This window comes from Podarcis muralis, chromosome 13 (genome assembly GCF_964188315.1).
Source record: "Podarcis muralis chromosome 13, rPodMur119.hap1.1, whole genome shotgun sequence".
Lineage (NCBI taxonomy): Eukaryota > Metazoa > Chordata > Lepidosauria > Squamata > Lacertidae > Podarcis > Podarcis muralis.
In genome coordinates, this window is record NC_135667.1 from 38,152,509 (window position 1) to 38,167,301 (window position 14,793).

The 14,793-nt window shown below is 49.7% G+C and overlaps 1 protein-coding gene across 6 annotated transcripts in view; it reads right to left on the reverse strand.

Moving 5' to 3' along the window:
• SHANK1 (SH3 and multiple ankyrin repeat domains 1) overlaps positions 1 to 14,793 on the reverse strand; it is a 112,110-nt gene that overhangs the window by 28,091 nt on the left and 69,226 nt on the right. The window lies entirely within an intron of this gene.

Genomic DNA, 14,793 nt, shown 5'->3' on the forward strand with positions numbered 1-14,793 from the left:
CCCCCTTGGAATGCACTGCACAGTGCTTGCTGTCTACAGCTTTGCCAGCAAATTTATAAAAAGCAAAGCACAATCTTTGCATTGCAAATATACACTGCATGGTGCTGTAGCAGTGCAAATCTAGCATACAGGAAAGCAGCATGACTAGTACAGAAAACACTGCACAGACATATACTCCAAATACAGTGTCCACTGCACAACCTTTGTTACAAGCAACACAGAGAAAATAGGGCTTACTGCACAGGGCAACACTTCTGCAACCCAAAATATACCATGTATGCTCACTGGCACTGCATCAGACTGGCATAGGTTATGCAGAACAAGCTGCATAGTCCCAGTGCACATGGCACATTCAAATCCAGAGCCTACTGCAAGTCTGGAGCAGTACTGAAAATATAAAGCCCACTGTTCAGCCACCCTATCCAGTACTGCAGAAAGAGTGCCACAGTGCAGGCAGCCATTTATTCTAGCTGCAAATACAAAAACCACAAGTACTGCACAGGCTTCAGGCACTGCAAATATAACCACTTCACAGTACTGCAAAACTGAAAATGCAGTGCCTGCTGCTGATAGACACAGCACTGTGTGGTTAGAATGGCACACAGCCATAAATCCAGTTCACTGGATATGACAAAAGTACTCTGCAGGCTTCACTGTGCTGGTACTATCAACCTCTCCACCCCCCAAAGAATCCAGAGTTCACTGCTGACAGCAATCTGACAGGGAAACAGACAGAAGGAGGAGCTCCCTGTTTGGCAATCCTATAAGTCTACAAGCACTGCCACTCCAGCTGCCCTGACAGCATTCCTCCAAGTTTCCATATGTTACTTCCCTCATCATGGATCCCAGTTACAGGCCTTACAACATGCACCCACAGCAGTCTCTACAACAGGTCCACTGAGCCAAACTTAGCCCACAGGTCATGTGCCACCAAGGACTTAATAAACCTCTTTTTGTTGCCTGCCAGGACTGCAGAAACAGGAAGGCCATCAAAGCATCTAGCAGGCCACACGATACACGTGGCTGGTGAGCAGCTTGCTCTGGTGGGTCGCTAACCTATCCCATTTTTACTTGAGTCTGTAGAAAGCATACCCTTAGCGCACCACAGGTGCTATTCAATGCGCACAAAGCATTAGAAAGAGAAACACACACAGTCCATATTGGACACAGTTAAGAGGTATGTGTGTAGGAGACGTGCTCTTTTTAAGCACATTTTTGACTGGCAGACAAACACATACAAGCAACACGCAGTGAACAGAAATGTGCGATGCTGCCACACCCACAGATAGCAATGCTGCCGACAGAAGGAGATTTCCTGGATACAGAGCAGACTTGGGAAAGCTGTGCCAAGTGAACAGACACCATCTCACATAGAGCACAGCTCACCATGCTCACGAGTGAACTCCTGAGCCCCAGCATGTACATGCATGGTGATAACATCCTCACACCTTGTATAAATCTAATCCCCACCTGAAACACAGCAATGCTCAGCACCCCGAATACTTCCAAAGTATATTTATTTACTGTGTCTCTAATGCCACCAAATAACCAAAACAATGCACCTTCGTCATGTGCTAGACTGACACTTTGGGCTTCCATGTACCTCCAAGTATAAGTGGCACAACCAAAAAAAACCCCCACACCATCTTCACACAGATCCTCTACATTAGGGAAACGTAATCCTGCACAGAATATCCCTGGGAGAGAAGCATGGGAGAAAGGACTATCAAGCATCTTAGTTCGAGGCCAACCCTCTCGTGGTTAGAACCCGTGAGATTCTAGTGATCCACATGGACCCAACCAGTGGAAAGGAACAAGAACAGGGAAGCGGCTCACATTTCTTGCTCCAAGTCCCATCTTCTGAAGCGAGGGCACTTATCGCAACAGTGCTTTACAGAAGCAAAAACCTCTCTCCCCCCAGCATTTTGGACACCCGGACCCAGCACCCTAAGGTAGCAAACTGCAAGTGACAGAACAGTTTTCCTTTGATGAGATCATCGTATCATAACATTAACATATATTTAACACATATATGAGTTCTCTGCAGAAACCCATGGCAAAACAAGGCCTTGGAAAGATCTCCCTTTTGTTCCTTATCCTCACAGGCCCAATCCAAGATACAACTAAACCTAGCTGCACACAGCTGCAGTTTTCAACACTGCAGTGTAACTGTAAAGGGATTTGGAAGCTCAATCTTCCAATTAAAAAGTGCATGGCTTATTCCGTTAGATATAATATATGCAGGGACTGGTGTACCGTATTCAAGGGTTAACACGCCGATACGATAAATGTGACAGCATGCATGTTATGCTCAAATGTTCACAAGTCAATGCAGACTCCGTATACAGTAATCTGTATGCACACAGTAAGTTAAGCTTATGTTCATGCACCAAATATATACATTTGGATCCACAGACCACAACGTGCAACTGCACAAATTTTCATATGGATGTTAAAGGTGAATTGGGGGGTAGGGAGAGGAGGATCACATTTAAAACATACTATACTCATGAACAAACCTGTATGTAAAACTGTCTGCATGCAACAGACTGTCACAAAGATATATCACTACATGTGTACATAACCAATGCACATGCTTGGAAGGAGTGTTGTTTAGTATGTGTAGAGGATATAGCACATCATGCTCCACAGGGTCAGGCTTTTACTATGAAGACCAGAACAAACCATAATCCAGAATGCATGTGTGTTGCTTACCAGCACACAGCTCTGTGCATATGCATAGACCAGACATTAACACATATACATCATAGAGAGGCACATGCACACATACAATACTTTGCTTCCCAGAACTCCTCAGCCACCGTAATCTCAGGGCACAATACAGTTATGACGGCAGCATTAATCAATAGTGAAGCTGTATGCAGCGGATGGCGCCCATGCAGATGTGCACACACATACACACACATTCAAACTTCACATAAGCACCCACAGCCACTTCACAGTGTACACGGAGAGTCTACACCCATGTCGTTTCCCACCCTCAAGAATCTTCATGCACACAGAGGCACTACCATGCATACCTTGCACAAATCATTCCCAGACGCTCTCTGTGCAGCCATACAGAGGCACACAAACCGTGTAGACGAATACCTAACCATACACACAGCACACCCCGACCCGTATGTAGAGATGCATGCACACGCACACACAAGCCCTGACTGACGCACACTGCGCGCGCACACACGCGCAATCCTCTCAAAAACAGGCACACACACCTCTCTCCGTAAGAGGCATGCTAATCTCCCCCCCCCCCCGGACTCTCCCTCGCTGCCTCGCGCGCGCGCGCGCTCACATACCTAATCTCTCTGGCAAGCACCTTCAACCCATCACACACCGTCAGCATCGTCCCCCCGTGGCTCCCACTCGCATCCATCCATCCATCAATCCGGGCGGGCGCGCGCAGGCTGAATGGCCGGATGCATGGAGCGGGGGAGGCGTTGTGCGCGGAGGGCGCGAGCTGGGAGCCGGCAGCGGCGCTGGATGACTGACTGAATGGCTGCATGAATGGCGGGCGGGTGCGCGGGCGTGAATGGGCTGCGGAGGGCGGGCGCGAGGCGAAGGGATGAATGGGGCGCCGGGGAAGGGGGCCCGCGAGGCATGAATGGGGGCCGGCTCCGCTGGGCTGGGAGGCCGCCGCCGCTGCCGCCGCACGGGCCAGGGCCCCACGGCCGTGCCTGCCGATGGCTGCTCCGCTTCCTCCTGCTCCTGCTCCTCTTCCGACCGTACCTGTAGATGTACCAGACGCTCCGGCGCCGGGGCCCCAGGGCCGGCCAGCTGGACGAGAGGGCCGGCTGCTGCTGCTGGCTCCCGCCGCCGCCGTCGTAGCGGGCCATGGCTCCGCCGCCGCCGCCGTTGATCCCAGGCCCCCAGCCGCCGCTGCCGCCGCCGTGGGGCCCAGCCACATTCTAGGGGCGCGCGGTGGGATGGGGAGGCGGGCGGGGGGCGCAATAGCGGCAGTAGCGGCAGCAGCAGCAGCGGCGGGAGGGCTGCACCATACTCACATCATGGCACCGCGGGAAGGAAGGAAGGAAGCAAGGAAAGGACGACGACGGAGCAGGAGGAGAAGAAGAGCGGGGGGCTGGCGGGCAGGCCGGCCTGCCGGCCTTGTTCATTGGCAGCAGGAGCCGAGTCCAACGCCGCCGCCGCCGCCGCCGGAGCGAGCGGGAGAGCGCACGCCGACCAGCCGGCACGCTTGCTTAACCCCTTGCGCACAGGAGCACCCGGCGATGCCGCGGCACTGCAGGAAGCGGGCAGGCCGGCCGGATGGTTGGCTGGCTGGCCCAGCTGGCTCAACCTCTCGGTCGGCCGTGGGTAGCTTCGAGAGGGAGCCCCGCGCCTCTGAGCATGTGCAGAGCGCCTGGCGCCGAGTAGCCGCAAGCAGAGCGCACGTGCACCCGACACACACACACACACACACACACACACACACACACACACGAGAGAAGCATGAGTTCGGGCACCTCTCTTTTGATAAAGTAAAGACTGCAAGAGACATGATGCTCATGGTCTTCCCCCTCCCACCACAAACGCACACCCCCCAAGTCAAATCCTTCCTCAATTCAGACTGTTTTGCGCTCTACCTGATCAGTTGGAAAGCAGCACCCTATGACAACAGAGGAGGCAGGACAGGCGAGCCAAAGGGCCCTTCTTCACCCCAACACCTCATTCATGTTTTTTGTTACTCCATGCCACAAGAAGTAGCGAGGGCCATAAAAGGGGATTAGACAAAGTTACGGAGGATGAGACTATCCGTGGCTATTGGCTACGGTAGTTAAAGGAAGAAGCCTCTATCCGCTGGGGGTGGCGGCAATAAGCATGTTCTGCTTGTGGGTTTTCCACAGGCATCTGGCCGGCTATTATGGGAAACAGGATGCTAGACTGAATGTCCTTTCCTTAGTCAAAACCAGCAGGGCTTGTTCCGTATGAGAGGATACCCTGTGGAAATAGAAGCCACCAAGGCCAAGCCAGCTACGGTTGCCTTTCCATCCGTGACAAAACTGCATTTTAGGTCTAGGCAATGGCTCGCTTTCTGAACAGCTGGCTCCATCTCTCTGGAAAGAGCTCCCTTATGATCCCCTCTCTCACTTGAGTCCTCCTGTCGAAAGGCTCTAGGATCACTGTATAAATAGGTTTCCTCATTCCCAACAGTAGGACTTTTTAGCACTGGATGACGGGTCCCTATAGGAACAGCCACAGGAGGAAATGGATTTGCCTTTGGAATTGGGGCAGCTGTTTGGAGAAGGGAATCTTTATCTAGTCCCCTGCTCCTGGTGCCATAGCTGCATTTGGGGCTAGGCAACTCTCCCTTAAGCAGTGGCACCAGTACCAGCTGCAGCTCCCCCTCGGAATTCAGGGAAGAAGGGAGCCTTGGATAGAAAATCAGCAATGAGTGGGACAGGGTGACCCCAAATGCATGAATGGCTCCATTGCCGCCATGTTTTCAGCAAGCAAGGTTTCGACAGCTGCTTTTTCATTCAAGAACACCAGAGCCCATCACAGTCCGAAATCCCTTTACACATTACATTCCACGTAGTTCCTGCATATACATCATAGGGTGCACCTGAATTCACCCTTACTTCAGAGTACGCAAGCTCAGGACAAAGCTACAAGTACCAGTGATTTCTATGGGATTTGCCTCCAAGCAAAAATGTGCATAGGACCACACACACAGACTTTATAGCTTAATTCTGTGCAGCATAACTTGGCAGTGAATACAATTCTGGTGAGTGAGCGTTACTTCTTAGCACACAGCTTTGGTGCCCTGTGAAAGTTTACTTGGGAGTTTGCTGTGCTGAATTCAGAGGAGCTTATAAGTTAACCTTTGCAGGTAAGGTTGTGCTTCATCTTCCCAACCATCATGCAACTCTCTCTGTAGCATCCTTCGAGTTGCAGAACAGCACCATCGCCCCACCCGCCCACCATCTTTCTCACAGACATGTAAAATAAGCTAGTATTCTTCATGTACGGCTAGTCATATTTGCATTTGCACACTCACACATACAAGCAGGCAGGCTTGTGAAGAGCAATCGTCCAGCTCACCTTAAAGAATTTCCTCTAGGAAATTTCCGTGAAGGTGTTCCTTTTACAAAAAGTGGCTCTTTTTATAAAGGTCACAAATGTCTAACACAGGCGCCTACAAACAAGATAGTAACTTACACAGATATATTTGTAAGGCTGCACAATAGTTCATACGGTACTGTATTTGCATGATAGGCTACACAGATAGTTGCTTGGGGGGGCGGTCCTAGAGAACATAAAAGAACAAGGAAAAGGATATCTTTCTCTGGAGTGCATAGAAGTCTTTGACAAATGGAATGGCAGGTATTTATCACTAAGCAAGGCTAAACTTCAGTGCAAAGGCTTTGAGCCACCAAGACCCTCAATATATGTCATTGAAAGCAGCCCCACATGTCCCACCCCCACCCCCAGTTGGCAGAAGTTCACTCAAGTAGCTGTGCTGTAGATCAGACAAATTAGATACTTTTCAACGCTTCTTGTGATATATTTTTAAAAAGAAATGCACACATTCCTATAGCCACAAAAGTTGATTGGGGGAGGGAGGAGATGCTATTTTTCAGACTGCTGGTATGTACAGGGACATGATATTGATATGTATGCAAAAGGCACACTGCCACAAGGTCAGTAATGTTTAAACAATCTCGATAAGGTGACACACACACTGAACTAGAGTGACACATTACCTGTGCTGATGTTTGTTTCATCAGATGGGGGCAAACTGTATGTTACTTGCAGATGCATGTGATAAAGGCTTAAGAGTTTTTTTAAAAGAAATAAAAGGAAGGAAAGAAAGAAAATAAAAAAGAAATGAAAAAGAGGCTCATTTTGAGAAGGGAAGCAGTGTGTGTGTGTGTGTGTGTGTGCTTAACCCTTCCTCCTCTGGACATGTTACTTCTCTTAATCTCTCTCATCCTGCCCACCCAGCCAAGGCTGCTTTCCCCTCTGCAATATTTCAGCTGCAGGTTTGCCCTCATAAATTCAGAGCCTACCGTTAAGCAGTGGCTAAAGGTGATTCACAAGAGGTCAGCATGAAGGGGAAACTAACTGCCTATTTCTGACACAATACAGAAGGTGGGAGCAACTGCTGCCGCAGTATAAAACTAAAACTATTCTGCCCCCTGGGCAGGATAAATGGGACAAAACGTCAAGTGTGCATAAGCTCTCAGTCTTTCTCTCCTACATGGGCACACAACGTTCAGGAACTTGGCACGCACAGCGGTGAAGTAACAATGCACAGCTCTTTGCAAGGCACAGTGTGCAAACTCTCTAAAACTAACAGCCTTCTCCTTCAACACACACTTCCCCGCAACGATTGCACCTGCCTTCTCATGACTTATGCTTCTTAGTTCTTCGGAGTCAAGAGATTTATCTCCCCCATTGGTGGGTGAACCTTGTCCTGCCCTAGCAAGCAAGTCTCCCACTTCAAATTTTATTCCCGTTACAGAAGCAGGTCAGGACACAGGTGAAGCGAAATGGGTCACAACAGGGAAGGGGAGAGATGTGCGCTGATTATTTCCCTGCCACCAAAGCACTCCCGTTACACACTGCCCATCCTGGCTGGTCTAACAGCCACGCCACTCACCCAGTCACATCTGTCCCCATGGTGCTGCCCAACTGGTTCACGTGGCCGCTGGCATCCTGGCACGACCCATCTTCTCTGTCTGGCTGCAGGCAAAGACCACTGCCCCAGGGGGTTCTGGGCCTATCCAGCCACTTGGCACCAAGAACCCTAAGCAGGAATCGTGCGAGCCCCGTGGTGGGAAGAAGGAGGGGCGAGCTTCTGCACGGGCGAGCAGACCCTCCGCGGCGGCACCTCGGCCAAGAGCTCCGGATGAAGCGCTCCCGTTTCCAGATTCAAAGCCAGCCCAGTTTCGGATGCACTGCCTGCCTTCTGAGCTCAAGGACATATGCCGACAGAAGGAAACACAGCGCAGAGCGAATCGGAGCATCTGCGGCACACAGGCTCGGAATAACTGGGTCCGCTGGGGAGGGAGAGCCAAATGGAAGGATCCAGGGCGACGGGGAAGGGTGGGGCAGAGCGCAGGTTGAACTGTGGAGGACAGTGGTTTGAGATTGAGGGTCACAGGCAGGAGCCCGAGGGACGGAACAGACGAAGGGAGCCAATCGTGCACATAAAAAACCCCATCAGAACACTGAGATGTTCCCTGTGGCATGTGGGTCACAAAGGAGGGCAGAACTGCCAGTCCAGGGAATGGCTGGGGTTGTGGGGGAGGAGGTCAGAATTGTGGTGTAGTGGTTAAGAGCGGTAGTCTCGTAATCTGGGGAACCGGGTTCGCGTCTCCGCTCCTCCACATGCAGCTACTGGGTGACCTTGGGCCAGTCACACTTCTCTGAAGTCTCTCAGCCCCACTCACCTCACAGAGTGTTTGTTGTGGGGGAGGAAGGGAAAGGAGAATGTTAGCAGCTTTGAGACTCCTTAGGGTAGTGATAAAGCGGGATATCAAATCCAAACTCCTCCTCCTCCTCCTTCAGAGGCAAGTGGGGACATGGATCAGAATTTGGGGCATATCAGGACAATAAGGAGCAGAGTTGAGGAACATATGGCTTGGAAACTAGAGTAGGGGATGTGAGCTGACTCTACAGTGATGATATTAGTTTTGGGGTGAAACAAAAGGGTTTCGGGCAGGAGAGCAGGAAGGCTCCAGCAAAGTGACAAGCTTCATTTGTACTTGTGCACCTTAGCACTTTTTCTTTTTTTTTGTTGTTGTTTATGGAGCTAGGAGGGGGTGAATGACAGTAGAGGTCAGTCCATCAGGGCAAATGGAGCCCTGACCCACCAACCTCAGTCTGTCCCCAGCCAGCTGCCTCTTTCCTTACAACCAGTCCAGGGGGTGGCTCTGCCTGCCGTTGGGTCTGGCTCCACCTACTGTTGGTCTCCCTGCATTCAGCCCTATAGTCTGCATGGGCACCAACCATTGTTGGTGAAAGAGGGTCAATGGGCATGAGAGAGAGCAAAGAAGCCTGTCATCCCAGTGCCAGAATTGTAGAGGTAGTGTACATGGTGTGTGTGTGTGTGGAGGTTACACTAAGTCATAGAAGATGGGTGTATCACCAATTTATGTTGGAAATGTGAAGAGATTGAAGGGACATTTATACACATGTGGTGGGGGTGCAAGAAAGCCAAAGAGTATTGGGAGATGATATACTCAGAACTAAAAAAGATGTTTAGGGTTCCAAGAAACCAGAGATGTTCTTATTGAGTATAGTACAGGGGGAAATACCCAAGAAAGTACTTAGTCTTTTCCTCTACGCAATAACAGCAGCCAGAATAATTTATGTCAAAAAGTGGGAGGACAAAAATAGTCCCGCGAAAATAGACTGGCAGATTAAGCTAATAGAATATGCGGAGCTAGCAATGTTGGCTGCAAAGATAAGGAATCAAGATGAGTGGGAATACTTTGGTGAATCTTTAAATAAATATAACAATCAGATAAGCTTCTAAGTGGGGTTAGATATATGAGCAGCAGTTAAAACAGGTAGAAGAGGGTGGTAATTAAGGAGATGCAGCTTAACAAGGACAAAATAAGACCTCACGGAGGGATGTGTGTGGAAGTCAAAGAGTGTAAGATAAATGATGACAATTGTATAACTGATGTATTAAGATATGTAAAATGCATAAATGTGTTTTTTTTAAATAAAAAAAAGATTGGTGTATCAATTAGGATCGGGGCAAACTTCATGTTACACACAAAAGTGTGTTAACTATAGGCCAGTAACCCTTAAGAAACTGTGATTGATATTAGGGAAGTGGTAGCAAGGAAGTCTCGTGGCGCAATGGATCTGTGTGCCTGGCTGTTAACCAGAAGGTTGCTGGTTTGAGACCACCCAGGGACGGCTGAGAGCACGATTCCTACATTGCAGGAGGTTGGGCTAGATGACCCTGGGGGTCCCTTCCAATTCTACGATTCTATGAAATCTAAGGTGAGGGAGAATGAGAGAAGGTGCTTAATCCTCTCCCCACCTGCTGTTTTCAAATTCTCATTTTTCCTCCCTGGGGTTTTTTAAATGTATGGTTTGCCCTTGCCAGGTTCTAAGAATGGACTACTTTAGTCAGCTTTTAAGTTTTCAGTTTAAGACGTGCCCAGAGAGGACTTAAGAAATCTTGAGTCTACATCAGACTTTTAATCTACCTGGGAAGTTTGCCACCTCTTGTCGGTTCTTTTTATTTATGGGCTGACAAGAGGCCTGTAAACTGAGACAGCGGTAATATGTACGAGATTTAAGAAGCGTAGGCTGGGGAGCTACAGACAGAGTCCAGTAACCATTTGGAGCTGCAGGGACTGGGAAATGTTCATGGGGCCTGGAAGCAGGTTAGCGGGTGGCAATCGTCTGCTCCACCAGGCCTTTGAGTCGGCACATCAAGGCCTGCTCCAGATTTGAGGGGGTCCTCACCACAGTGTCCTTTGGGGGTCTTCTCCCATGCCTGTGAGCCTCCCACTAATCAGACCCTGTGGTGTGGCACTGGACAGCACTGGTTTTAATTTCCCCACAATGCCCCACAGAGCCAAGCTGAGTGCAACTCCAGGGTATTGTGGGAAATTTTAATGGCTCCTTGTAGCTGCCTCCTGTTGGGTGAACAGGGGGAGGGGGTTTAAGGCAGGAATCAGTGCCGGTGGGTCGCACCAGACTTTCGGAACCAGGCAGTTGCCTGGGGGTGCCAAGTGCTGCTACCAGTCCAGCTGCATGAGGGGTAAGAGAAGAGATGAGTTTGGATCACTACCCAAAGGACTCTCAAAGCGGCTAATATTCTCCTTTCCCTTCCTCCCCCACAACAAACACTCTGTGAGGTGAGTGAGGCTGAGAGACATCAGAGAAGTGTGACTAGTTCAAGGTCACCCAGCAGCTGCATGTGGAGGAGCGGGGAATCAAACCCGGTTCACCAGATTACGAGTCTACTGCTCTCTTAACCACTACACCACACTGGCTCTCCACAGAAAGACCTGAGTTGCAGCCGTCCTGGTTTCTAGTTTGATCCCAGAATGTCCCGCTTTTCCTTAGGACGTCCCTATTTTCATCAGAGAAATGTTGGCAGGTATGGAGTTATCCGAGCCATCTGAAAGCAGCCCTGTATAGGGAAGTTTTCAATGTTTAATGTTTCATTAAGTTTTTATATATGTTGGAAGCCACCCAGAGTGGCTGAAGAAACCCAGTCAGATGGGTAGGGTACAAATAGTAAAATCATCATCATCATTATTATTATTATTCTATTATGGAATAGGGTATCCCTATTTTCACAGGAGAAATGTTGGAGGGTATGGAGTCGGCAGAGTGGGTTGCATCAATTCTGGCTGCAGGTAGGCAATCACATTTTAAAAGCTCTACAAACATAGGTGGGGAACCTCAAGTCCAGGGATCAAATCTGGACCTTCAGGCCTCTCCTAGCTGGCTGATGGAATTATTCTGCAAGCTGGACACAGCCTCCTCAAATCACTCCCCTCAGTGGTGGACTCTGAGATCTCAAAGTTCAGTGGCACCCTGTGCAATGCCAAAATTCAGTCCCCCTGCCTTCTCAAGCTCCATTCTAAATCATTGTTGTGGCGCCCTCTCTGGTGACTCTGCAGATCTGCCCCCACTGCAACTGAACCAGTCGTGCTCCCCTAAATTCGCCTCTGCTCCCCTCACAGACCCTGCTTTGCACCCCTAGTGCTTTTGCCTGGTTGGAATGTGTCCTTGAACTCTGATGATGCCCTTTCCTTGCCTGGAGGGAGGATATACAAGGGTGTGTCAGTGTGTGTAGAAACCAGCCTACTGTATGAAGGTTGCTCAGAAGGGAAGACTGCCCTTGGGCTGAAAAAAAATGCTTCCCTGCTCCTGTTTTACAGCGTTAAAAATAAAAATAAAACTCCCTAGAAGTTCCACAAAACCCAAAAGTTAGCACCTGAGGAAGTATGGAGAGATCACGTGTTTTCAATATAGGTGTTTCCCCAGGTTCAAACACCTGCAAAAACAGGAATGGGACACCTCAGGTGCATTGGCCAAATGTGCCCCTCCAGGCCTCTCTGTGTGGCTCCCAGAAATCTCCCCAGGCAACACCCATCACTGGCCGGCTGTCAAACCGCAAGACATCAGCGCAGGTGGGCCCTGCCACTGCCTGGACCTCAACCACTGCCCTAGAGTGGCAGGTGCTGGTTCTGGGCCTGCAGTTTTGCTCCCTTCAAGATCCGGGACTGGAAAAGAGGAGGAGAGTGTGAAATTGCATACCCTCTAACAGTTCTCCAATGAAAATAGGGAGGGCCTAAGGGAAAGCAGGACATTCCAGGATCGAACCAGAAACTGTATATCCGGGACTGTCCCTGGAAAATAGGGACACTTGGAAAGGTCTACAATTGGGAATCCCAAGAATGCAGTAACTCCAACAGGAGCTGAGTATGGTGGCACAATGGGAGTGGTTTCAACGTACAGTGGTACCTCGGGTTACATATGCTTCAGGTTACATACGCTTCAGGTCACAGACTCTGCTAACCCAGAAATAGTACCTCAGGTTAAGAACTTCGCTTCAGGATGAGAACAGAAATCGTGCTCTGGTGGTGCGGCGGCAGTGGGAGGCCCCATTAGCTAAAGTGGTGCTTCAGGTTAGGAACAGTTTCAGGTGAAGAACGGACCTCCAGAACTAATTCAGTACTTAACCCGAGGCACCACTGTAGTGCATTTACAATATTTTTAGGCTGCGTTTAAGGGCAAAAGCCTCTGAATGAGAGGATTGCAGACTCAGCCTGGCAGAATATGGAACATGGACATGGGCTGTGTATATACCATACATTTATAACACGTGGCTTCCCTCCCCGCCCCCCGGCAAAAAAAATCCTGGGAACCATAGTTCCCCCTCACAGAGCTACGATTCCCAGCTCCCTTAGCAAACTGCAGCCTGCAGGATTCTTTTGGGATGGGGGGTGGGGAGGAGGTGGTCATATGCTGTGAATGTCTGTGTATGCAGCCTTAGGCTGAGAAAGCCCACTACACGGGATGACCCTGGGCAAGTGGCTCTGTCTCAGTCCCCCATCTATCTCCCAGGCTTCTTGAGAGGCTAATCAAGGTAAAGATAATAAAGCACATTGTGCACTGTAAGTGCCGAGTAAATGATTCATGTAACTCGATCTGGAAGTGGTGGGTGCTACCATAATTAGTCTAATAAGAGAGCTGAAAAATTGGGCTCCTCCTCCTCCAGATGTAGGAGACAGAAGCTCAGAGATATTTCGCCAGTGGCCCAAGCAGTGGGAACTCGTGCATTTACGGGAGGCAGGGATGGGGAACCTGAGGCCTTCACAATGTCGCTGGACACAGGGCCGGCCCACCTGTGAGGCGAGGTGAGACGGCAGCCTCAGGCGGCAGGGTCCACCGGGGCGGCAGATCTCAACATCAATCATTCTATCCCCCTCCCTCATTGTCCCTGATGTAGATCTTCCATGACCCCCTTCATTCCTGGTGGGGAATGAGGGAAGGCCATTTCGGGTGCCGAAATGTCTTGGGCTGGCCCTGGTTTGGACTACAACTCCCATTATCCCAGACCATTGGTTATGGTGGCTGGGACAGATGTCAGCTGGAGGGCCTTTACTTAGAGGCAAAGAAAGGCCTTTCTGCTTATTTTAGGAGCTGAAACTGCCTGGTCCTCCAGCTTTGTGGCTGCACAGGGTTTTGTGCCTAACAAAGCTGAAAACCTGAAGTAGCCGAGTTTTCTGAATATGTCAAAAGCAGAACCAGGACAAGTTGCTTTATATTCTTGCCCCCAGATGTAACAAGAGTAGCTGCATCTGTCTAAATCAGCAGCTGAGGCAAAGTAGATGCGACATTAGCAGGTCTCGGTGTTTAAAATCTGTACCTGCTGTAACTGGGGAGGTTTAAGAAGCAAAAGGAGTGCATGGGTGCATGGGAGAAATGAAGTTCAGCTCACGTTTCTTTATGAAGCTCCCCGATTCACACTTCCTGGAACATATGAGGACTGAAACACAGCTACCTTTCAAAATCTGCACTTCTCTGAATTGTGTGGTGCAGTTCTCCAAACAAATAACGTCTACAAAAAAATTGTATTTTATAGGTGAAATGTGCGCAAAAAAATCATGTATTGGTGAAAAGAGCATACAAAGATGCATTATACTGTATTAGGGGGAATCGCTTGCAAACAGTGTACATTAGAGAAAACTGCATGGGAAAGTGTTTCGGGAAATGCTTCCGCTAAATGCTGATGGATTTTCATGCTGCTGCAGAAAGGAGGAGAACCGAAGACAGGAAAATGGGGGAAACCAAAATCGACAGATTCATCCATCCCTAGTGAGTACAGAGGGGTTCCAAGGAATTAATCTGTAGCAGTGGCGGCAGGTTAGCTCTCCTCATACCCTCTTTTCTTCCTTAAATCAGCCCCTCCAACAGTTGTTTTTATGTGATTGTAGCAGATCCAGGTTTAGACACACAGATCTGCCACCACATTTAGTTTGGCCCGTTGGCGAGCCACCAGGACAGTTGGTGCTACTTAGCGGTTAGAGCATCGAACTAGGCCTGAGGAGGCAGACCTGCTTCATGAGTCTTATGGGATGTGTGGCCTAGTGACTGGCCTGCCTCGCAAGGTTATTAGAAGGGCAAAATGTGTGCATAGGATGATATTGTATGCTGCTCTGAGCTCCCTGAAGGAGGGGCAGGATGCAAGTGTGGCGCTGTGGGTTAAACCACAGAGCCTAGGACTTGCCGATCAGAAGGTCGGCGGTTTGAATTCCCGCGACGGGGTGAGCTCCCGTTGCTCGG